This window comes from Lepidochelys kempii, chromosome 3 (assembly GCF_965140265.1).
Source record: "Lepidochelys kempii isolate rLepKem1 chromosome 3, rLepKem1.hap2, whole genome shotgun sequence".
Classification (NCBI taxonomy): Eukaryota; Metazoa; Chordata; order Testudines; family Cheloniidae; genus Lepidochelys; species Lepidochelys kempii.
Window position 1 is genome coordinate 34,346,206 of NC_133258.1, and position 25,738 is coordinate 34,371,943.

A 25,738-nucleotide genomic window follows, 5' to 3' on the forward strand; every position below is an offset into this window, starting at 1 on the left:
CAGCTCCTTCACTGTACTGCAACATATCCAAGTCATGGCCCCTTTCTGTCATGCATTGTGAAATCTGCCTGTATGTATCGTAATTCCTACAGCTGGAGCGCAGCTGGGACTGCACAGCCTCCTCTCCCCCAATGCTAATGCGGTTCAGCAGCTCGGCATTGCTCCAAGCGGGGGATCGCCTGGTACGTGAAGCAGGCATGGCCACCTGGAAAGACGCACTGAGATCATTACACACATCACCGAGCAAACAAGAAGGGGACTTTCAAATTTCTGAAGGAATTTGGGGGGAGCAGATGATGGCTGGTCACCTGAGGGCAAGGCAGTAGAGTTCAAATCAATGACCAGAGAGGTGAGAACAGGCATTGTGGGACACCTCCCGGAGGCCAATCGCAGCGCTGTAATAGCCACGGTGTCTACACTGGCACCGCAGCTCTGGCGCAGAAAGCTGTGTGCCTCTCCTTGGGGTGGTTTTTTTTAAAGCACTACAACTGTGCAGTTGCTGCGCACTAAGTGACTTGGCAGTGTGTGCACCTCGGGAGTTACAGCGCAGAAAGCTGCTTTACTGCGCAGAAACTTGCAAGTGTTAGACAGGGTCTTAGATTTATAAAAACCTGCATAGCTGCCTATCCAATGATCTGGGTGGTTATTCTTCAAAATAAAAATATGTAATACATTTAACACTACAAAGCAAAGGACTGTTTATCTCACCTAGATGTTACAGTGAGAGGTTTTAGCACTGCATATTATGAAGGTTGCACTTTATAAGACCCTGTTTCCAGTAGCTTATAACTTTGCCAAGTGTTAACCATTTGGGCTGAAATTTTACATGAAGGGTCTGTGCCACAGGCTGAATAGCTTTTTTGGGGTGGAAATTTCAGCAGAATGCTTCAGTTATTTCTGATTAACAAGGCTAGGGAAAAATGCATTGTTTCTCTCATGCTAAAAAATTCTAGTGACCTTTTCTTTGAGACACTCCCGTGCCCCTATGTTTTGGAGCAGGTACTTAAAATTTGGCAGTGGGGTTGACTTTGTATCAGGAATTTGCATTATGCTGTTCCTGTGAAAAAATCTACTTGTTTGACCAAGTAGTAACCCTTTTGGAAAAAGATTTGCTAGAGCTTCACAGCTAAATTCCCTGAAGACTCCATCCAAGCCGGGCATGCTCCAACCTGAGGCTGAGTAGAACCTTCAGAGAAAGTACAACTCTGGGCTGCTACAGGCCATGTGATGCTGGGGCTGTGCACAGGAACTGAGAGCCTGTTACTCCTGTGCTATCAGTGAACCTCCTGCTGGGCACTGGAAACATGGAGGTAGGAAGCCACCTGATTTGAAAGCAGAGGAGACAAGAGCTAGATCTGGTATGTGTGGTGGAATGGGGGAATTAGATTGGGACAGAGAACATGTGGGAGATGGGGACTGGAGACTCACGGGGGAGGTAAACTGGGACAGGGTGCTGGGACAAGGGGAGATTGGGACTAGCTGGGTAAGGACTGTGGGAATCAGGAAGGGAATGGGGGGAGATTGAATGCAGGGCTGGGAGCTAGTTGGGCAGGGAGGAGACAGTAGGGGACAGGGGAGAAAATATGTGGTAATGTAATTAATTACTATCATAATTTGTATGTACAAGAGGGTCAAATTAAGGTTGTGCAGGCATTCTTAACACTGGCATTTCCTAGCTTTGGAATGCACAGTTTTGAAATCTTAATAATTTTCTATAGCATATAGTGTGTGCATGTGTGTAAAGATTTGCAAAAAAACCAAACAATGAAAATATAATATATTCCACCTCCTGCAACCCTCCACAAAAGCCTAGGAACAAAAGATGTGTTTTGCATTAAGCCCAGAAGATTAGCAAATCTAGGCTCTGGCAGGCAAAGATGAGGGAACAAGTTCCAAAGTTACTGATCTGTCAGAGATTGCTCTGCTAGCTGCACTCCCATTTATAGCCAAGAAACTCCAGCTCAAGCACCTCTGCTGATTGCAACCACAGGCTACAAATGGAAATGAAATTGAGTTTCATTTTCTGTGTCAACATCCTCCAGAATCTGCTCAGGGAAATGCACAAGAGTGTTCATATGGCAGTGTGTGAAAACAGGCCGGGTAAAAAGGCTAATCAGCTCCAATCCTGCCTTTTGCAATCAGACTCTCCTAAGAATTGCACACACACACTTTTTCTACACTGTTTCTTTTGAAAATAAACACTCAAATTACACAGACAATCTGCATTGAATTAGTGAACCCAAATCCAACCAACTTCAGCAATCCTGCTTGTCTGCTTTGTTTTTCAAATACGTATGGCACATTCCCGCGAGATAGCACACACTGAACAATCCTCTGTTCTCAATGCATTTGGAATAACATGCCCATAGTGCAGTAGAATATAAATGAAGGAAGTTGGTTGGCTCTACCAATAGCTACTACTTTTGACATCAGCATTCAGTTTCTATGTGCCTGTTTTCGCTGGTGGCAGAAACTGAGAGCTGATAGGATGTGACACACAGTATCCTCTTTTGAAGAAGAAGCCACGCTCGCTTTACCTTGACATGGTCATTCTCAAAGGTAGTGAACCACTGTCTGGTTGCACAATGGAGTAGGGCAGGAAAAGAAATCTGGGCTTTAACGGTAGGGAATGGGCTTCATAGAGTGATTGATTGGTCTACATGTCTCGGTTCTTACAGTATTCTCATCATTTTGCAAAAAGAAAAGGAGAACTTGTGGCACCTTAGAGACTAACCAATTTATTTGAGCATGAGCTTTCGTGAGTGAGCTGTGGCTCACGAAAGCTCATGCTCTAATAAATTGGTTAGTCTCTAAGGTGCCACAAGTCCTCCTTTTCTTTTTGCGAATACAGACTAACATGGCTGTTACTCTGAAACCTCTCATCATTTTGGTAACTGGGCAACTCAGAAAACTAGGAACGATACATAGACATAAGGTAGATCCAAGGAGTAAAATTAATGGTGATTGGGTTCCCAGACCCATTAGGTCAACTTTGAAAATCTCAGCCACATAAAGCTGGGAAGGAATATTTATTTATTTTTTTGATGTTTTTCCTAATCTTTTTTCACTGAAATTCAAAATGCAGACAAAAATAGTGAAAAACTGAAATTCAGAAAATGTAAACTCACCATAATAGAGATGTATTTTTCTAACTCTCATCCTGCCAGTTGCTGGGGAATATATTTATTTATTCATTCATTGGGTTGTGGTGTTAAGGCAGGAAAGCTTGGGTGAAATAGTGAGGTTCGCATTATCCTCTGCACTTGCACAGCTGTATGGCCACACTGGCCTCCTCGGGTAATGAGCGTTGAATTCATAAAACATTTCTGTGAAAGCTCCATCTCCCGCTGTGCCACCCTATACACTATTGTAATGATCTTTGTACAGCGTATGCCTTGTAAGGTATTATTTGAAAACTCATAATTTGCTGGTCAGTATTGACCTGATAAAATAGGTGGGGCAACCCTGTATATGGGAGTTATAGATTCCCCTGTATGATGTTATGAACATACATTCCAAACTTCACAGCCCTGCCCAGGCAGAAGTCAGGATTGTCCTAAACCAAGGAAGAAATGCATGCCTGCTAGGGTTGCTAGGGGTCTGGTTTCTTACCAGAACACCTGGTCGAAAAGGGACCCTGGGGGCTCCAGGCAGCACAGCTGACTGGGCCACTAAAAGTCCGGTTGGCTGCAGCCCCAGTGGGGCAGGCAGCAGGCTCTGTGCAGCTCCTGGGAAGTGGCAGCATGTCCCTCCAGCATCTAGGTGTAGGGGCAGTTAGAGGGGCTCCACGCGCTGCCACTGCCCGCAGGTGCCACCCCGAGTTCCGGCTCTGCAGTTACCATTGGCCAGGAACTGCAGCCAATGGGAGCTGTGGGGACAGTGCCTGTGGGCAGGGGGCAGCATGCTGAGCCCCCTGGTTGCCCCTCCGCCTAGGAGCTGGAGCGACATGCTCCCGGGAGCTGCGTGGACTTCCTTCGTCCCTGGGAAATGCTGAAGCCACCAGAGGTCAGCCCTGGCCGAAGCCTGCACCCTGAAACCCCTCCCGCGCTCCAACCTTCTGTCACAGCTCAGAACCCACTCCCACACCCAAACTCCCTCCCAAAGTCTGCACTCCCTCCTACACCCCAACCCCTTCCCTAGCCCTGAGCTCCCTCCCGCACTCCAGCCCCCCAGCCCCACCCCAGAACCCACACCCCCAGCCAGAGCCCTCACCCCCTCCCACACACCAACCCCCTGCCCCGGCCTGGAGCTCTCTCCTGCCCCCCAAACCACTCATCCCCAGCCCCACCCCAGAGCTCACATCCCTATCTGCACCCAAACCCCCTGCTGCAGCCTGGTGGGAATGAGTGAGCGAGCGAGGGTGGGGGAGAGCAAGCGATGGGCAGGGGCGGCATCTCAGAGAAGGTGCAGAGGTGTTCAGTTTTCTGCAATTAGAAAGTGCCTGCTTTAATTTGCATTTAAGCAGTAAACAAAGTCATCAAGCAGGAAGAGACAACAACGGAAGTTCAAACAGTTGGTGGAAAAAAAAGAGAAGTGAATATCCTTCCCCATAGACTCTTCATCTCCTGGGTCTTGGCTGGAAATGTTTTTGAAGAGGACTGAAACGGTAAAAAAGAAGGGACAAACACTCCAAGGGACACCCCCAACCCTGTCCACCTCATTCTCTGTACCCATGAAGACAAAAGGAAACAGCTGTTGGACTCTGGGGAAAGGATCCTGACCTGAGAGTTTGGTCCATAATCTGCTCGAGCATCTGATGAGAAAGTTTGCTTTGCAATTAAGCTAGTTTCTTAAGTAGATACTAGTAAGCATTTTATCTTTTTTTCTTATAGCCATTTCTGACTTTTATGCCTCATTAAAATAAGTTTATTAACTACAAATATTTTACTGTTTTATCTAATCCAGTGTGTTTAAATTGCAGTATCTGAGTATTCTATTTAATACAATAAACTGGCATTCTATTCCTTTAATAGAATAATGGATTTAATGTATTTGTACTCTCCAGGAGAGGGCTGGGCAGTATAGGACATAGATTTCTGGGAGAAGAGCTGTGTGTGTGTGTGTCGGAGTGGGAGGGGGGTTCACTTTTCAGTGTAACCAAGGCTGGTGAGAGCCAGGGTACAGCTGGGAGGCTGCAGTTACACACAGACACTCAGGTGTGGCTTGCATGCTGGAAGGCTGTTTGTGAGAGGCTCACATGGGAGTTACTACAGCAAGGCATTGTAAGGCACCAAGGTTGAAGGGCAGGGGTGGCACAGCCCCCACTGGTCTGGATTGTGCCTCAGCCTGTGTCATAAATATAAAGGGGAGCGTAACCACCTTTCTGTATACAATGCTATAAAATCCCTCCTGGCCAGAGGCAACATCCTGTTACCTGTGAAGGGTTAAGAAACTCAGCTAACCTGGTTGGCACCTGACCCAAAGGACCAATAAGGGAACAAGATACTTTCAAATCTTGGGAGAAGGAAGGCTTTTGTTTGTGCTCTTTGTTTACATTTTTGTTCTCTCTTGGGACTGAGAGAGGCCAGACAGAAATCCATCTTCTCCAACCCATCCTAATCCAAGTCTCCAGTATTGCAACCAGTATAGGTAAGCCAGGCAAGGCGGATTAGTTTATCTTTTGTTTTATATGAATTTTCCCTGTATTAAGAGGGAGGTTTATTCCTGTTTTCTGTAACTTTAAGGTTTTCCCCAGAGGAGGATCCTCTGTGTTTTGAATCTGAATACCCTGTAAAGTATTTTACATCCTGATTTTACAGAGATGATTTTTACCTCTCTTTTTTTAATAAAACCCTTCTTTTAAGAACTTTACTGATTTTTCCATTGTTCCAAGATCCAGGGGTTTGGGTCTTTGATGATTTTGTAACCAGTTGGTTAGGATATTATTCTCAAGCCTTCCCCAGGAAAGGGTGTGTGTAGGGCTTGGGGGGATATTTTGAGGGGAACACGTCTCCAAGTGGTCTCTTTCCCTGTTCTTTGTTTAAAATGCTTGGTGGTGGCAGCATACTGTTCAAGGCCAAGGCAAAGTTTGGACCTTGGGGAAGTTTTTAACCTAAGCTGGTAAGAATAAGCTTAGGGGGTCTTTCATGTGGGTCCCCACATCTGTACCCTAGAATTCAGAGTGGGGAAGGAACCATGACAGCCTGTCACACCTGCATATGTAAATTCCATTCTTCAGTTTGACAGTTCCATTTTAGCTATCATGGGAGACAAGGTCACCTATTTGGAGCAGTCCCCTGGAGGGCTTTGAAGATAAGGCCCAAAGCTTTGATGTACTTGTGGCACCTTAGAGACTAACCAATTTATTTGAGTATAAGCTTTCGTGAGCTACAGCTCACTTCATCGGATGCATACTGTGGAAAGTTTAGAAGATCTTATTATATACACACAAAGCATGAAAAAAATACCTCCTCCCACCCCACTCTCCTGCTGGTAATAGCTTATCTAAAGTGATCACTCTCCTTACAATGTGTATGATAATCAAGGTGGGCCATTTCCAGCGCAAATCCAGGGTTTAACAAGAACGTCTGGGGGGTGGGAGGTAGGAAAAAACAAGGGGAAATAGGCTACCTTGCATAATGACTAAGCCACTCCCAGTCTCTATTCAAGCCTAAGTTAATTGTATCCAATTTGCAAATGAATTCCAATTCAGCAGTTTCTCGCTGGAGTCTGGATTTGAAGTTTTTTTGTTGTAAAATAGTGACTTTCATGTCTGTAATCGCGTGACCAGAGAGATTGAAGTGTTCTCCGACTGGTTTATGAATGTTATAATTCTTGACATCTGATTTGTGTCCATTTGCTCTTTTACGTAGAGACTGTCCAGCTTGACCAATGTACATGGCAGAGGGGCATTGCTGGCACATGATGGCATATATCACATTGGTGGATGTGCAGGTGAATGAGCCTCTGATAGTGTGGCTGATGTTATTAGGCCCTGTGATGGTGTCCCCTGAATAGATATGTGGGCACAGTTGGCAACGGGCTTTGTTGCAAGGATAGGTTCCTGGGTTAGTGGTTCTGTTGTGTGGTATGTGGTTGGTGGTGAGTATTCGCTTCAGGTTGGGGGACTGTCTGTAGGCAAGGACTGGCCTGTCTCCCAAGATTTGAGAGAGTGTAGGGTCATCCTTCAGGACAGGTTGTAGATCCTTAATAATGCGTTGGAGGGGTTTTAGTTGGGGGCTGAAGGTGATGGCTAGTGGCGTTCTGTTATTTTCTTTGTTAGGCCTGTCCTGTAGTAGGTGACTTCTGGGAACTCTTCTGGCTGTATTAATCTGTTTCTTCACTTCCGCAGGTGGGTATTGTAGTTGTAAGAATGCTTGATAGAGATCTTGTAGGTGTCTGTCTCTGTCTGAGGGGTTGGAGCAAATGCGGTTGTATCACAGAGCTTGGCTGTAGACGATGGATCTTGTGGTATGGTCAGGGTGAAAGGGGGAGGCATGTAGGTAGGAATAGCGGTCAGTAGGTTTCTGGTATAGGGTGGTGTTTATGTGACCATCATTTATTAGCACTGTAGTGTCCAGGAAGTGGATCTCTTGTGTGGACTGGACCAGGCTGAGGTTGATGGTGGGATGGAAATTGTTGAAATCATGGTGGAATTCCTCAAGGGCTTCTTTTCCATGGGTCCAGATGATGAAGATGTCATCAATATAGCGCAAGTAGAGTAGGGGCATTAGGGGATGAGACCTGAGGAAGCGTTGTTCTAAATCAGCCATAAAAATGTTGGCATGCAGTGGGGCCATGCGGGTACCCATAGCAGTGCCGCTGATCTGAAGGTATACATTCTCCCCAAATGTAAAATAGTTATGGGTAAGGACAAAGTCACAAAGTTCAGCCACCAGGTTAGCCATGACATTATCGGGGATAGTGTTCTTGATGGCTTGTAGTCCATCTTTGTGTGGAATGTTGGTGTAGAGGGCTTCTACATCCATAGTGGCCAGGATGGTGTTATCAGGAAGATCACCAATGGATTGTAGTTTCCTCAGGAAGTCAGTGGTGTCTCGAAGGTAGCTGGGAGTGCTGGTAGCATAGGGCGTTACTCTGAAAGCTTTGATGCTAATTCAAGCAAGCCATCTTTAATAATACCTTCTTCTGGTTCTGCACTGACCATCGTTCTACCAGATTCTGGGTCTTTGGCTGAAATTTCCAGAAAAAAAAAAGAGCCTAATGCGGTTAGGAGTCCAAATCCTATTGAAAGTCAATGGGAGTTGAGCACCTAACTCCTTAAAGCACCTTTGAAAATCCCAGTCTCTCTCTAAATTGTATTACTGCTTAAAAGAACCAGCAATATAATAGAACAGTGCTTCTCTTAAGGAGCATATATACACCAGTATGTGCCCATTTGAGGGTGGGGAAATATGTTAGCGTCCCCAAACTAGATAGAATCTGGCTTATTTACAGTTATTTACTTAAGTGGCCATCTGCTTCTTCTGGCATTGCTAGTAATAAAATAAAGTGCCTGGGCTGGGACTATGCTGGAAAGAAAGATGAAGTGAACTGCGGCATTAAGAAGCAATTCACTGAAATGACTTTTCTTTTTAATAAGTCATTGTGGTATATTAGTCTATACATCTAAACTATCTGTGCTAATCATCAAAGGCTCTTGTTTTGAATTGCCTCCATCATTCCTTGATCCTTTCTAACTGTTGATATAAGTGCAGACAGACCAGCAAGCCAAAACCATTTCAGTTGATTATTCATTTGATGCATCAAATATGAAAGGCACTGGGATTTTTGCATTGTCTAGTGAATTAACAGGTGTACACAGCAGATGCACTGACTGAATGAATGGAGCATGGTTGACTGTCATACCATTTTTTTTAAAATTGATACCAAAATGTAGGGGCATATTCAGTAGCATATTTTTAACTGAGTGTGGGCTCATTGAGAGTCAATGGAGCCCGAGCAGCTCACAGGAGGCACTCAGCACCTCACAGGAAATAGGGCTCTTGAAGTCACTCTTTGCAACTGCAATCCTACAGGAGAGATCCTCAGCTTCCGGCACATTTTTCTGCACTATTCTGGGGCAGAGATGGGCTGCAATTTTCCCTTTCACAGGAGAATCCCTGGCTGGTGCAGAGTGAATGTAACTTGCTCCAAAGAGTGTCCCCTCTTAATCCACCCCATCATAACATCATAACTCCTGGGTGTGCCAGGAGCATGAGGGACCATGGCTGTGGTGTTCCAATGAGCCCATACTATATAACAGCCCTGGGGAAATGATTAACATTAGGCATAAGTTAGAGTTGCTATAACTTAAGCCAGGGACTGCATTAGCCCACCCAAATCCTCAGGAGTAGGGGAGTGCAAAGTAGGGGAGTGCAAAGAAGTATACTGAGTCGTGGTTTACCTGGTGATCTAGTCCTGTATTTTTAAAGTAGGTTCATATTCCATTCTTTGCACCCAAGTCCCCACTGCCTTACCTCGTCGTTTACACCTGTGCAAAGTGGGTGGAGAACCCTAACAAATCAGAATGGTAACGTTTTATGCCTGCTTTGAACAGGTGTAGACTGCACGATATACTGAAAAGCAACAGTTATCGCCCCTTTTACATCCAAAGATAAGTAGCTTGAGGAATACAACTCACAGCTGGTAAAATATGGATTGCAAAAATATTTGTATTGCATCTAGTCATACACACATTTACATAATGTCTGCACTTGGCTAATATTCAATACGGCTATAGTATGCATTACATGTAGTACACCACGGCAAAACCAAGGACAATCACATCAGATAATATTTTGATATTAAACTAGACTATAGTATTGGCAATTAAAATCAATTAATCAAGGAATTATAACACCGCAATTAGATTACATGACAGCTACATACTTTCTTGTCAGTCAGCAGTAGCTTGTGTTAAGAAGATTCACTGAGCTCATTATTTTTATAGAGTGTTCATTTCTGAAAAAAGGCCTTTTGAACAAAAGGGATGTTGTCTCGTAAGCAAACGCCAGGTTACTACAGACCAGGAATAATGAAAAGAAATAAACAATTCCTAGAGAGTCACTGAAATGTGGATGACAATTTTACTACTTAATACTGAAGAGACCAGGAATGAAAACATCTAGAAGCAGGTATTATTAAAAGCCCACTGTGAGGGACAGGGTGACTGGAATAGGGAATCTTTAATTTCTTGATGAACTCAAGCCCACCTTGGTAGTAACTACACATCACTTTTCTGAAGGCTGCCTAGGAACATATATGAAATGAGTTGGTGATCTCAGGCTAGTTCCAATGCTCAGTTCTCAGATGTGTCAAATGTAAACTTGGTGCAGCTAAGGGGAAGTGGTGGGAAGGGAAGAATCAAATAGTTCCTACCCCAGACTTCTCACTCCCCCCACTCACCTCCCCAGCATGTTCCCTACACATGGCAGAGACAGGCCAGTGGCCACTTTGTGCCACTGCAGGATTCCCCTATGTTAGGTGACAACTTCTGGGCAGTCTCAGAGAGCCCAAGGGCTGAAGACTGATCTGGATATGGTAATCTACTCTCTTGCTCTTAGAAGTGGTCCCTCCGGATCACATATAAGGCATTAAGTGGGAGTTTATACTGCAGCTGTCTGTTCTTTGGCCAGGGCCAGGACTTAGCACCTTTCACAAGCAATAAATTGGTCTTTAAAAAAAAAAAAACTGGAGCCCCTGCTTTAAAAACTATATTGTTTGAAATGATTTTTTAAAATGAATATCAGTTAATTTAAAATGCATAAATACTCAGAACTCCAGGCTGCTAGGATCCTAAGTGCTTTAGAGTGGTCACTCTGAAACGTGCCTTAAAAGCATCTTGAAATTTGCAGTTGTATTTTCAGCCCAAGGCTCCTGGTGTCTGCCTTTAAAGTAGGCATGGCTCAGGCTAAAATCACAGTGAACTGGAGAGAAACCAGCAGTTAACAAGGATTTTTTTTTAAATAAAAAGAAAAGGAGTACTTGTGGCACCATAGAGACTAACCAATTTATCTGAGCATAAGCTTTCGTGAGTAACTCACGAAAGCTTATGCTCAGATAAATTGGTTAGTCTCTAAGGTGCCACAAGTACTCCTTTTCTTTTTGCGAATACAGACTAACACGGCTGTTACTCTGAAATCTTTTTTTTAAATGTTACTCAGGACTGAATTCATTCTGCTGGGAGTAGACTAAAGGGCTATTAAAAGAATCCAACACCTTCTCAGGTTGCTTCAGAGTAGCCTCAACTCATATCATGTTTATTTCTCAGCATTTACTAAGGAAATTCTGAATGCCTTAAAGGGTCAGGACTAAAGCTGCCCATACCATCTAGAAATGAGACCTCCCTGGATTTACTCACAGAATGAGGTTTAGATCCTCCAAGGGATTTAGGTCCCTAACTGACACTTTAGGGACCTAAATCCAAAGTTTAGATTCTCAAAAAAAAACCCAAAACCCAAAAACAAACAAAAAAAAAACCCACTCGTCTTCTAACCCTGTAGGCACCTCAGTTCCTGCTGGGAAAGTCCCCTAGGTACCTAGATTTCTGCTCATGGGCCTGCATTCAGCTGCCTCAGTCCTGACTCCAGCAGATTTCTGAGCCCCACATGATATGGACCAGGAACTGGAACCCCTGTCTCTCACATCCTACAACAGAGCCCTAGATACTTGACTATGGGGTATTTGGGGGGAGCGGGTCTCTTGCCTGTTGAAGTTGTTCTACTTTTTATAAAATACTTAAATATTCATTGGAACAGACACTTGAACTTGGGTGTCCCACAGTGCTGAGCGGATAATTGATTTTTCAATTCAGTGACATGGGCTATCCTAATTCTCGCATTTCCTCACTTTTGAATGCTTGACTTTGCAACCTTACTATTTTTAAAATATATTTGTGTGTAATTTTCAAGATTTTTATAAAAAGCAAACTGACCCCCACCCCCAGAAATTCCATCATGTGGTAAAATATCGACCCCTACATGGGTCATGAGTAACGGTAGAACCTTTAGATTCACTGCACAGACCTCCGCTACTTGAGCAAATGGAGTGACTAGTAGCAGCAATAGTAGGTTGTCATCCCCTAGGTGGATAGTACTAGCTGAGGATGAGACACACAATTGGCCAGTGGGTTCATAGGTGTTTGCTGAGAGCATAGAAATAGTGATACTTAAAACTACTGGGTTCCGTTGCAGGCTCCAGAGGGGAGTGTGTTCTAGGGGGCACAGAATTTTCTGCTCATTCCCTGAAAAGTTGACCATTTCTATCCTATTCCTTCCAACCTATCCCTGTCCTGGCTTTTCCCTACCTGTTGCTTCTCATCACAGTCCCATTCTCCTCACCTAGTCAGTCCCAGACTCCACTACTAAGGGGTTTCATTTCAGTCCCCAGTCTTCCCTCACTCCTAGTCCCATTCTCCTGGCTCAGCCATTCCCAGTTTCCCTCTCAGAGGTCCTCATTAGATATATCTTTATCTCTTGTTCCTTCCCATGCCCACATTCCCCAGTCCCACTGGCTCCCAGTCTCCTTGTGAAACCATTGCCAGTCTCCTCTGCTCAATCCCCAGCCTCCACAACTCCCAATGCCATTTATCCTCTCCCCACCTCCTGCCAGCCTCTAGTGCTATTGTTCCCCCTTCTCCAAAATCCTTGTCCCAATACACTCCCTGCTCTGGTTCTTGTCCTCTTGGCATTTGAATCAGGCAGCTTCCTCTTCCATGCACCCTGGGCAGCAGCAGAGGGACAATAAGAATACAGGAGAGACCGTCTCCCTGCTCTCAGTTTCAGTACCCAGCTCTGGAACAGCCCACAGCAACCCAGAATAGCAATTTCAAATAAAGTCCTGCACAGTCCATGATCAGTGTGGACAGAATCCTGAGATTTTAGCTGTGAAGCACTACCAAATCTCTAGTGAGCACATGCAGACTTTTCAAAGGTGTATAACTTATCTGAATTTTGGTGGATTTTCATAGGAATAGCAAAAAGCACATCTCTGAAACAAAAACCAACTCCCAGCCAAATTTTGAAGCCCCAACTCCAAAGCATGGGGGCCTCAGAGCTTCTCCAAGAAAAGGTCACCAAAAAAAATTTTTTTAACATGGACAAAACGTATTTTTCTCTAATCTCATTCTTGAAAGTATCCAAATAGTTTTGGTTGAAATTTCCTCCAAATATTGAGCCTGAGGCCAACACCCTGCCACCACCAAGCATTATTATTATTAGAGCACAGTAAAGACATACCACAGTGTTTCATTAATTTGTCAAATGGGCAGGTTCTACTTTTAACTTTCTTTGGAACACTGCTTCAAAATGTTTCCTCCCAGATCTACCATTTTATTATTGTATGCTCCACTGGGAGAGTATATTGGAGAAGTAGCCTTTTGCATCCCTGACAAGAGTTGTACTAAATGCATTGCAGAGCAACAAATGTAAATTTCAGCCCAGTAATGGAAAACTGCATACATCTGTGACGTTTTCAATTAGGAAGAGAGCACTGCTCATCTTCTGGACTGTTATATTCTTTTTAATTGGCACAAAGAACTTTTTTTCCTTTTATACAGAGAATTTCACTCAAACTGCCCTTTTGTAAGAAGCAAACTGGAAGCATAACACTTAGTTTATTGCATTAAAAATTCAACTTTGCCCAAGCTTTTCTTTAAAAATTCTCAGGTACTTTTGGGGCATCTAGTCAGGCCACTAAAACAAACTATAGCAAGTTAGGTCAGCAAGTTTCCAGGCAACCAAGCTCTGGCTTGACAAAGGCAGGCCACCTTGCCTTTTCTTCCCTCCTCCGGCCCCTCTAGAAATCAGTATGACAGGCTTGGCGTTGGTGATATGAGATCAGCAATTGTATGCTTTTTCTCAGCTAGAGTAATGCATTGTTTAGGAGAGTCTATTTAGAAGGTTAGGTCCAACTACATTACTTTCTTGCAGCTGTGCCATTACAGTTCTCTCTACCAGCAGCAGCATAATTAGGTATTATTTATAGAGCCATTATTTCATATAGTACATATGCTTCATCTCAGCTTTTTCTTGAATGTTTTCATTCAGGGGCTGAGGCAGGAAGGTAGCGACCCAGGATTCACAATAGCATTTCATACAAGTCAATCAACCGGGTTGATTTTTCTTTCTCCCTTTAGTTCTAGTTTTCAAACCAAGGTCAGAAAAAAATTAGGGATGGCCACACATGAAGACATACCACATTTTGGATGCTAGAGCTAGAAATAAATCATGCTGTAGGTCAAAGTTCTAGTTCACTACGGTGTTGGCCCCACGTCTGACAACATGAAACTAGTATAAATGGTAAATTGGCACATGAGGTGAGCTGCTACTCAATTATATGTATAATGAAGAGCAAACCCAGCCTGCTTCATTTCTAAACCAATGAAGAGCTATTTTAAGTAGCTTTCCTCTCAGGAAGCGAACAAAGAATAATACCGATCGCTAAGATAGAGGTTGGTGTAAACTAAGCAGCAACAAGAAAACATCTTGACAGTCCTGGGAATTATCTCTTTTTTTTAAAAAAAAAGAGGTTTAGACACCTGCCTTTTCTTGTCAAACTTAAGAAGTGGTCAAAATTCAAGAAAAAATGAAACCTGTTTGGACATCAGTAGGCTCTCCCAGTATAAATGCAGCTAGATGCTTGCCACGCACAGATTTCTGATGGCTAAATTTCAGGTCCAGAAGTAATCTCACACCCTCAGCATTTTGGCAAGAGTCTACATATCGTGCTACCCTTGCATGGATGACACCAGTTACACTGTTTCTAGGGCTGCAGGCATTTGTGGGAAGGAAACAGGGGGGAGAAAAGTCAAAGGCAGAATTTTCCCCAGTGGGATGTTAGTTTAGTCCTCCTTGGGATTAGATTGTCTCCTCACTTTAAAAAAAGCGTAGCACAGCCTGCGTTCCAGAAGCAGCACCACAACATCACAGGAGATTATACTGGATGTTGTCCAGTGGAGGGCAACAAAAAGGATTAGGGGTCTGGAACACATGACTTATGAGGAGAGGCTGAGGGAACTGGGATTGTTTAGTCTGCAGAAGAGAAGAATGAGGGGGAATTTGATAGCTGCTTTCAACTACCTGAAAGGGGGTTCCAAAGAGGATAGATCTAGACTGTTCTCAGTGGTAGCAGATGACAGAATGAGGAGTAATGGTCTCAAGTTGCAGTGGGGGAGGTTTAGGTTGGATATTAGGAAAAACTTTTTCACTAGGAGGGTGGTGAAACACTGGAATGTGTTACCTAGGGAGGTGGTGGAATCGCCTTCCTTAGATATTTTTAAAGTCAGGCTTGACAAAGCCCTGGCTGGGATGATTTAGTTGGGGATTGGTCCTGCTTTAAGCAAGGGGTTGGACTAGATGACCTCCTGAGGTTCCTTCCAACCCTGATATTCTATGATTCTAATCAATGCAGCCTAGAACCAGTAGTATATTCTCCATGAATAGTTGTATCTGACAAAATTTACTCTTATTTCCATCCATGAGTCATTCACGAAACAATCCTGATTTTAACAAATCCAGTCTTAGTTGGAATCATTTTCATTCTATAGGCTGTTTGTGAATTGTTGACTGCTTGCCATCTATTATACATGCTGTGTGATGGGTCGCCCATGTCAAGTTCTATTGTTTCTTCTCCCTGATTGGATGACTAACTTGGAAAACTGGAGAATAACGAAAGACAAACAACAAAGCGTGCACAGTGAGTCCCCTTTTGAATCTACCACTACCAATGTTTGCAGGTAAATAAGGGTAGAGCCTCTCTTCTAATATCTGTTGGAACAAATACCTCTTGTGAAAGTTTTGGCAGATGGCGGAAAAAACAGGCATAAACATAGTCTAAATGAGCAGCCATTTGGCTTTCAAATTAAAGTTACGGGCTGTTTTTGCAACATTTGACCTGAGCAGATGCAGCCACACCTGAAGCTTCAAAAGTATGTTTTTGATGGAAAAACTTAATTTGTTTATGCTCTAAAAAAAGGCAGTGTTTACATTTTGCTGTCGTAAACTTTTACTTTTCCACTCACCTTCTGAAAGACATACATTATGGATTTCAGAATTCCCAGAGATTGTACCTGCCTGTGAAGAAAAAGTGATTTGCAGGCTTCTTTTCTTTTACAAGCTGCAGAAAAAGAAATTAATATATTAAGAACTTACTGAAGGCTCTAGTCTGGCTTTTATACCCAGAGCTGATATTGGGCGGGGGCAGAGGGAGGTTCTCCTCAAAGGCAATCTCCTTTCCCCATTCTGCCTGAGTTAGTCAGAATTCCTCTGGGCATGCTGGGGGAACATATGCCAGGCTAGGAAGCCTAGGAGGCCTCTGTTTTATATAGTCAAGGTAAATCTTTCTTAATCTACACTACATAATCTACAAGTGATGCTGGAGCAATTTTTATAGTAGGGGTGCTGAAGACGGAAATCATGTATTTGGGTTATTACTACTTAAAATCAGGGGGTGTGGCAGCATACCACCCCTAGTTCCAGCACCATGTAATCTACCCTATTTAAACATGGCTGTGGTCAAACATGGCTTAATCTTGCCGTGTGGAAAGAAAGCACATTATGGTTATATTAGAAGACCATGTGCTTTCTGTTCATATAGGCAAGAATAAACCACATTAATAATTTGGCCACCACCACATTTCATTAGCCTGTTTAAACATACTTAGTTTTGTACTGTAGGCAGGGCTCTAGTCTAGTGAAGTTGCTTGAAATAGCTGGGAATCATTCCAAGGTGAAAAGTGCAGTCACAAAAAACAACATATCAGTGAGTCTTGTAGACCAAGGGTTATTCTGACATCCCTGATTTTTAGAGCTGGTTGGAAGAGTTCGACAAAAAATGAGTATAAAATATTTTGAAAATGTTTGCACATTTTTGTTCCCCCATTTTCTGACCCACTCTGCTGATTCTTTGAATTCCACTATTTGAAACAAGCTAAGCACATTCACCTGGTTACTGTGATCTGTGATTTAAATGGCAAATTGAAATGTAAAGAGACATTCTTATTCCTGCAAATTATGTACCATAACAACAAACATAAAATTACAATTAAGAAGGGGGAAACTTGCCAAACTAAATACAGTCTTATGCAGTCCAAAGTGTAATGTTCAGTAACTGAGAGCAAAGCCATCTCTCATACCCTTTAGTGAAAACATAAATGAGTTGCAGTCACAGTTTCCTCTGATCTGTAACCCAAATGAAAGATTTCTTGGAGGACTCACAATTACCAAGAGAGGTGAGGACATTTGGTTTCCAGTAAGCGAGGAGAGACAGTTTTTTTGGCTTAAAGTAAAAGTCAAAAATGATGATCCAGACCAGCAATAAAATGTATGTGCATAGAAAATCACTTAGTTCTCTGTGATGCTGTCAGTGAATTATATAGTAAACCTCCATTTGTACAGAATGTATTACACTTTTTAACAGAGTATTCAATTCTCACATGGTGAATAGGATTTTTATCAGCTTTTCATTTAGTTCTCTCTCATGTTATTAATTCAAAGTGCGGGGATATCAATAGCATATCATGGCAAATTAATAGGTATAGATAAAATCTTCTATAAATATTCATTACAGCTCATTATTGCAAATTAATGAGTAAGATTTTAAAATTAAGGGTACTCATATTTGGAGATGTGCATCACTTTTTAGACATACTAGATTTCAGAAATAAATTATGCTCCGCAGCAAAGTTCTAGTTTGCTACGGGGGTGGCCTGGAAAATCTGACAGTATATTATAAATTGGTTAATCTGAGCGGTGGGAAGGTGAAGACAGAGCTGCTGCTTGATTTTATGTTGATAAAATGGATATTCGGGCAATTTAACAGCTGCACCGTTTCTGGTGTTAATATTCATTATGCTTTAATAAGTCTGCTCTGGTTACTATGGTCCAGAATATAAAGGGAAGGGTAACCACCTTTCTGTATACAGAACTATAAAATCCCTCCTGGCCAGAGGCAAAACCGTTTCACCTGTAAAGGGTTAAGAAGCTAGGATAACCTCGCTGGCACCTGACCAAAATGACCAATGAGGAGACAAGTTACTTTCAAAGCTGGAGGGGTGGGCGGGACAAAGGGTCTGTCTGTCTGTGTGATGCTTTTGCCAAGACCAGAGCAGAAATGCACGTCAGAACTCCTGTAAAGAGTTAGTAGGCAATCTAGTTAGATATGCGTTAGATTCTGTTTTGTTTAAATGGCTGATAAAATAAGTTGTGCTGAATGGGATGTATATTCCTGTTTTTGTGTCTTTTTGTACCTTAAGATTTTGCCTAGAGGGATTCTCTATGTTTTGAATCTGTCTACTATGTAAGCTATTTACCATCCTGATTTTACAGAGGTTTTTCTTTTACTTTTTCTTTAATTAAAATTCTCTTTTAAGAACCTGATTGCTTTTTCATTGTTCTTAAGATCCAAGGGTTTGGGCCTGCGTTCACCTATGCAGATTGGTGAGGATTTTTATCAAGCCTTCCCCAGGAAAGGGGGTGTAGGGCTTGGAGGGATATTTTGGGGGGGAAGACCTCTCCAAGCGGGCTTTTCCCCTGTTCTTTGTTTAACACGCTTGGTGGTGGCAGAACAAGGTCCAAGGACAAAAGGTAAAAAAGTTTGTTCCTTGGGGAAGTTTTAACCTAAGCTGGTAAGAATTAGTTTACGGGGTCTTTCATGCAGATCCCCACATCTGTACCCTAGAGTTCAGAGTGGGAAGGAACCTTGACAGGTGTTAATATGCATTATGCTTTAATAAGTCTGCTCTGGATACTATGGTCTAGATCTTCAAAGGTATTTAGGTGCCTAACTCCCACTGAAAGCAATGGGGGCCAGTTTCCTACATACTGTTGAGGATCTAGTTCTATGGTCCTGATCCTTGGCTGTGGAGAGGCACAAAGGCAACTCAGGAGGCAGTTGCGAAGGTGCTTTTGAGACACCTTTGTGCTCCTCATGATTCTAGGCCAACTTTGACTTGCACTGGCTGCCATCAGCCCCAATGGCCTGTTAAAATGACTGGGAATGACCAGAGTGTAGAGAAGACCTAGCCATATCCCTTCCACTCCACCCCCTCTCCCCCCATGACATGTTCCCTATGCCAAATGCAGGCAGAGGCGATATAAGAACTATTATGCAGCTGTATGCCACAGAGGATCTTGCTACACTGCAGTGATCTTCCCATGCCTGGTGACATGCTGGGTGTGCTGTGCAAAGTGACCTAGCACAAGGGAGAATCTGACCCATGGAATCCAGAAACAGGCTTAAAGACACTTGTGCTTGAAAGATTCAAATGGTTATAGGATTCTCAAAGCCATATTTGAAAGAGTCACTTGAAATGATAAGGCCAAATACTGTCTTATGCCAGTGCCTTGAAAGTTAAGGACAGAAGGAGCTTCTCTCGCCTTAATGCACCCATCCAGCAGCAAGGCAGGACAGAACTCTGAAGATCTATTGTCTTTGCATACATCACAGATTGCATCATTCTGCATGTAACAGTTGCAGGACACAATGAAACAAATTCAGTGCAACACAACAGTAAAAAATATGTATTTGCAGCAACAATGAAAAATTCAAGCAACAAACAGTATCATCAACCCACCTGCAGCCAGCTTTTAGTTCCAAAGTTTACATTTTCTATTAAAATGTTCCTTCATTAATTTTGTATACAGAAGAGAAGCACACACACACACACACACACACACACACACACACACACACATACCTATACACTTCCCCCCTCCAAATCATGATGAATTCACTGACCTATCCACAGTTGTAAAAATGTGGGGCAAATCTTGATCACTTGGTCACATGGGATTGTTCACCATAACAAACACTGCACCTGGTAGTGAGAGTGTGCAAGATGGGACCCTTGAATAGTCACTTTGGACCAATTTCATACCTACTGTAAATCCACAGTATTCAATGGAGTTACATCAGGACCTAAGGTGACTAGTCTATCTAGCAGGGTAAGCCAAGCAAGCAGAATTTGACTTTATTTACACACTTGGGATGAATATCTGGCCCTAGTGAAGTCAATGGGAGTTTTGCCATAGACTTCAATAGGATAAGGATTTCATTCCTAGGGTCTGATATTGCTCCCAGTGAAATCAATGGAAGTTTTGCCGCTGACACCCACAGTACTAGATAATACAGAGTAATGATGGGCCTGATTCTGACTCTGTTTTTCTTATTTTATGCCAGTGTAACTTCACTGGAAATGGAGAATCAACCCAACAAATACTAGAAACACAGACATTTGTAATGATTTGGTGGAAAAAAATCAACAAAATATGTATTATGTAAATATCACCCTGTAGCACTGTGAAATCAAGTGACAACAGCATTGTGTGAGTGCAGGACAATTGGCATGATTAGAAACTCTACGGGAAAGACCATTTAGCTAATGAAAATAACCTGGAGTGAAAAATCAAGAAAAAGAAACAATAAAAAATGACAAGTTCATTCAACTTTAAAAACTCTTATTTTTTCGTACAAATTTCACTGTCATAAATGTGCGAAGAACAGTGACCACATCACTCTCCCACACCATAATTTCCCATTCTGTTCTATTCAGGTTCTTACACCAGCTCCATCACCATAATAAAGATCCTTCCAAAAGTAGACTGAGAGACCTAACTAGCATCTGTTATGTGTGGATCTCTTTCCCCTTCCAGCTCCTCACTCATCGAAAGATCAAATTCAGCTATCCAAGGACTTTGCTCCTGCCTACCTCACAGAGTCAGGCTTCCTCCCTGACTGCTCCATTCCCTGACTTCCTCTCCATATCCTCACACAATCTCACTATTGTTAGTGAGACAGATCTCTACACTGCAACTTCTGCCATTTGAAGAAAGGGCCTTCTGGCCTTTCTCTACCTCACTGACCGTCCACGTAGTCTATCTTCAAATCTCAGCTGAAAACATTTCTCTTTCTTGCCCAATAGCTCTTCATTTTTCTCCCATTCTACAACTTACTTTTCAACTTTCATGTGGTAATTATTATTTCACTTTATGTATTTTTGGATACAGTTTGTATGCGGGAAAAACCTCTTATACAAAATAAGGTTCCAGTCTTGCAAAGACTTATGCACACTGTAAGTACTCTCACTGACTTAGCTGGGACTACTCAGATAAGTAAAGTTTAGCACATGAGTGTTTGCAGGAGCAAGGCCTAAAGTTATAGTGTAATAAGGACTCATCATTTTGAGACTGTCCTTTAAAATTGAGGGGACCAAGTCCTGTAACCTCTGTCAATGGGAACTTTGCCTGAATAAGGACAGAGTAAAGACTGCAGGATTGTGCTCAGAGTAATAGCAGCACAAGAGGTATATTCATTCCATCTTCAATTGTCAGTGGATACACAGTCAAATCTTTGTTGTATGATCCCGTAAGACTGGAGTATGGGTAAGATATAAATTGCTGTCTTTCTTAGCAGAAAACCTCTTGTTCTTTTTCAAGAAAAATTTAAATGCATTTTTGCAGGTTTTTAGAGATTTTGTGGGACAGGAGAGAAATACTGTTAAGGACACAGAACAGTTTTGATACGTAAACTTTGGTACAATGCAATATGGCGTAATACTATAGATCTAGTACTAACTGTGCCCCAGTAATCTAATATTTCTGTGGGAAGACTGCTAGGTTGTGAGGGGATATTTGTCTTGTGATTTCTTTGTGGCAAATCAGAAATTAAAGCAGTGCTCAAAGGGAATAGAAATCCTAGATACTCATGACCTTCACTGAAACCCCTTTCCTCACTTGTCAGTTCTTTAAGGGGCGATTTAATTGTGACTCTGGTGGTGACAAGGTAAGTGCTGGCATTTTGGCACTGTCATTCATTAGCAGCATGCAATGTCAGCAGCAGAGCCTCAAATATGTCACTAGGGCCCCAGTGATGGCAAGCTGACTTTTAGGATATATGTTATTCCCGTGATGCCTCCTGCATGCCTGAATGCTTCACATTCTTATGTACTAGGGCATCATTTGTGAATTGTTTACGGAGTTGAAAAGCTTCAAGAGTGAAACCATCTTTTTCACATGCCATGAAAAGAAAATCATTCACATACCATGAGAAAAACATGCTTACATTATCACAGTCATAAAGAAAAAACTCTAGTCAGAAGGAAAGGCAACAAGGATCTATCAGCCATGGTGTCTGTATGTTCAGGGTAGTCATTTTATATGCACTTATCAAATTACCATGATACAAAATATAACAAATGCCAGTGTGTCAAGCACACAATATGCATTATTATTAATTTTGTGTTTCCAGCAGCAGTTTCCACCTATAAGAAAACCAGCCAATTAAAAATGGCTAGGTTGAGAGGCAAATGATTATCTATTGATAATAATTACAGATTAATATAAAAATTGCATATCTTTGATTGCATCCCTCCTCAACTCGCCCTTCAGTCAGACCCTGATCCTGACTGAGGACTCTGGACACTACTGTGATGTAAGTGTTAGTAACAACAATTACAATAATAATAAGACAAGTTTTGATTTGCAAATTTGACAGTTTGCAAAGTACACAGTGTGGAGTTTATAGATCAACTCAAAAATAATGTAGGTGTAACCCACACACCTCGTGGGAGTGGCCTTCTGTCCCATCTAGTGACACTGAGATCACTTAGAGATAAAATGAGTCTGCTCTATAGACTTAGCTAACAGCCAGTCAGATTTTAGCTCATGCAGTAGAGGCTCATGCACTAAGCTCCAGAGATCCCAGATTCAATCCCGCCCACTGATGAGCAGGGTGTGTTGGCATTACATAGGCATCATCTGAAGACACGAAATTTAGGTCTAGATTTCAAACACCTGAATTCAGATACAAAGTTTTGGTTCAGCCCACTTACAAAAGCCTTTTACAAAATTTGGATCTAAGCAGAGTTTGGATTTCAAACATTCCCAAAGTTCCAACCACTGCAAAAGCCCTGAGGCTGCTCTTATTTTTCCAACGGCCTGAATAAGCCCACTGGCACCAGGATCAGAGTGTAGAGTTGTGTGGGGCAGAATGTTGGCCCACACTTCCTACCAAATGTAGCAACATGTAGCGGTCTGGCACACCTGAGGATCAGACCCAATTTCTCCAGCTCTCTGTCCATAGAAGCTTGCAGGCTAAGTTGGCTTGGTACAATTACCCATAAAAGTGTGAGTGTGGGAGCACATAAAAACATAGGAAGGCTAGGTAAACTAAGGGCTTGTCTATACAGTGGGATGATGCATACTACAGGGGGTATGATTTCTAAAGCACATTAATTGGTCCATGCAGACCCTGCTGGTGTGCTTGAACATAGTGCTGTTTGAAATAATGCTATGTGAAAACTCACTAGGGAACCTTTTGTGTGCACCAGCAGGGTCTACATGGACCAATTAATGCGCAACACATTAACGCACCCGAGAAATCACATCCTCATAGTGCATTATCCCACCATGTAGACAAGCCCTAAGTGGTTAAGGAAAAGTTTGGCAATTCAGAGTGAGAATTATTACAACACAAGGAGAGGGAGGCTATTATAGGAATACTAGGTGTTTACTCTCAGGAGATAGCACTTTCTGCCATCAAGGGATCTCATATGTAGACAACACCTGATTTAGGGTAAACATACTATTAGATGTAGCTTGGAGGTGCAGCCAGAGGGATACATTTTAGCCATATCAGTTCTATTCAACAGTAATCATAAGAAAATGAATTTTCCATCCCATGAAAGATTGAGGGCTTTTTAAAAAATGTGGACCAAATAGGGACAAAGTAAAAGTTTCAATTTTTTGTGTGAAAAAATTCAAATAAATAATAATTTCAGATACATCAAAATATTTTGTTTCAATACATTTGAAACTGTTTGTTTTTCACAATTAAAAACGGTATGCAAAATAAATTACATTTTACAAATAGTTGTTGCATATAAATAATTGAAACTTTTTTCTGAAAATGTCAAAATACGATGTTTTCACATTTGAGACTTCTCCCACCAATTTTTTTTAAAAATTATATTCTCAAAATCAGTGATTTCATGAAAAAATAGTTTAATCAAAATGGTATTTTACAATGGAAAACTATTTCAATGACAATTTTCCAGCTCTCCTATTGGCTTAAATGGGAGTTATATGTTAAAAGCCAGAACACTGAAAATATACACTATAACTGACTATAGGCAGTATGTACAGAATGGCTAATTGAAACTCTAGGCTGATGGAAGTAAATTACAGAAGAATTGTACTGAATGTTCAGGGGCAAAAATTAACTCTTCAATCCACTGCTGTGGTATTCCCGATTAAGAAATAACAATGGTTTCTGACTATTTAGTTAGATGCAATGGTGTAAATTATACAGAATGCTACTCTGTAATCAGAATGCTATTCATTCTAAAAGAAATGTTTACAGAACGTTAGGATTATCATCATCTCTGAAGGTGCAATAGCTGTACTCAGAATTTCTGGCTCAGATGAACAGTGCTAGCCATTAAGAGAAATATGAAAAAAAGTGTTCAATTAGAGAGTTAGCATTCCATTCACCAGAATCAATTTCATGGTGATGAACAGAGCATTTGAATGGATTCCACTATTTTAAGAGATAGAATTCCACTAGATAGCTGCAACTTGGGCTCATAGAGAAAATTGCATATTGCTAGCTTACCATACGATGCCCGAAAGCAGGTTCTCGCCAGTCGCAATCATTGATCCCGAAATATTTGCTACAACAGTTTAAGACAATTTAAATTGTCTTTATTTTTTATTCTCCCCTAGGGTTGACAACTCTGATGAGTGATCTCCCTTCTGCTACACTGAGACTCAGAGACACTCCATTAATTGCTGTCATGGCAGTTCTCTTTTTGACCGAAGTGTGGGGGTGGGGAAATAAAGTGCAGGAACAATTTGACAGCTTATTATTATTTAATTTTTCAGTTTGTCTTATGCCTATCCACACCTTAGACAAGTTCCAGATTTTCAACAAATCATTAAAAAACACACTAACATTTACTGGTGTGAAATTTGAAGGAATATCTCCAGTTGCACAAATACCTATATATAAACTTTCTCACAAAAGAAAACCCAATCAGCCAAAACCCCATTTCATTATCCTTCAGTCTCAACCCTCCTAAACCTCGCCAATCTCCTAGACTGCCTGTGTTAAAAGAGGAGTTTGGCAGCATGCCCTCCGATCTCAGCTGTGTTATGAGGAATCAGGCGATACCTCGAGTAACCAATATCAAATCTTTCAGGGATTTGTATTAAGAGCAGCCCCTTAAATGCTATCTGGAAACCTAGGGCAATTCTTAGGGCTTGTCTAGACTGGCACTTTACAGCGCTGCAACTTTCTCACTTGGGGGTGTGAAAAAAAATCCCCGAGCACTGCAAGTTTCAGGGCTGTAAAGCACCAGTGTAGACAGTGCACCAGCTCCGAAGCCGCGCTCCCAGTACTGGTAGCTACGCCCCTCATAGAGGTGGGTTTTTTAGAGCACTGGGAGACCTCTCTCCCAGCGCTCTGCCGGGACTACACAAGCCACAAGTGGCAGCGCTTTAACGTTGCCAGTGAAGACATGTCCTTAAGGTATTTGTCAGGGTTCCTTCTCCACTCTGAACTTTAGGGTACAGATGTGGGGACCCGCATGAAGGACCCCCTACGCTTATTCTTACCAGCTTAGGTTAAAAACTTCCCCAAGGTGCAAACTTTGCCTTGGCCTTGACAGTATGCTGCCACCACCAAGCGTTTTAAACAAAGAACAGGGAAAGAGACCACTTGGAGATGTCTTCCCCCAAAATATCCCCCCAAGCCCTACACACCCTTTCCTGGAGAAGGCTTGATAAGAATCCTCACCAATTTG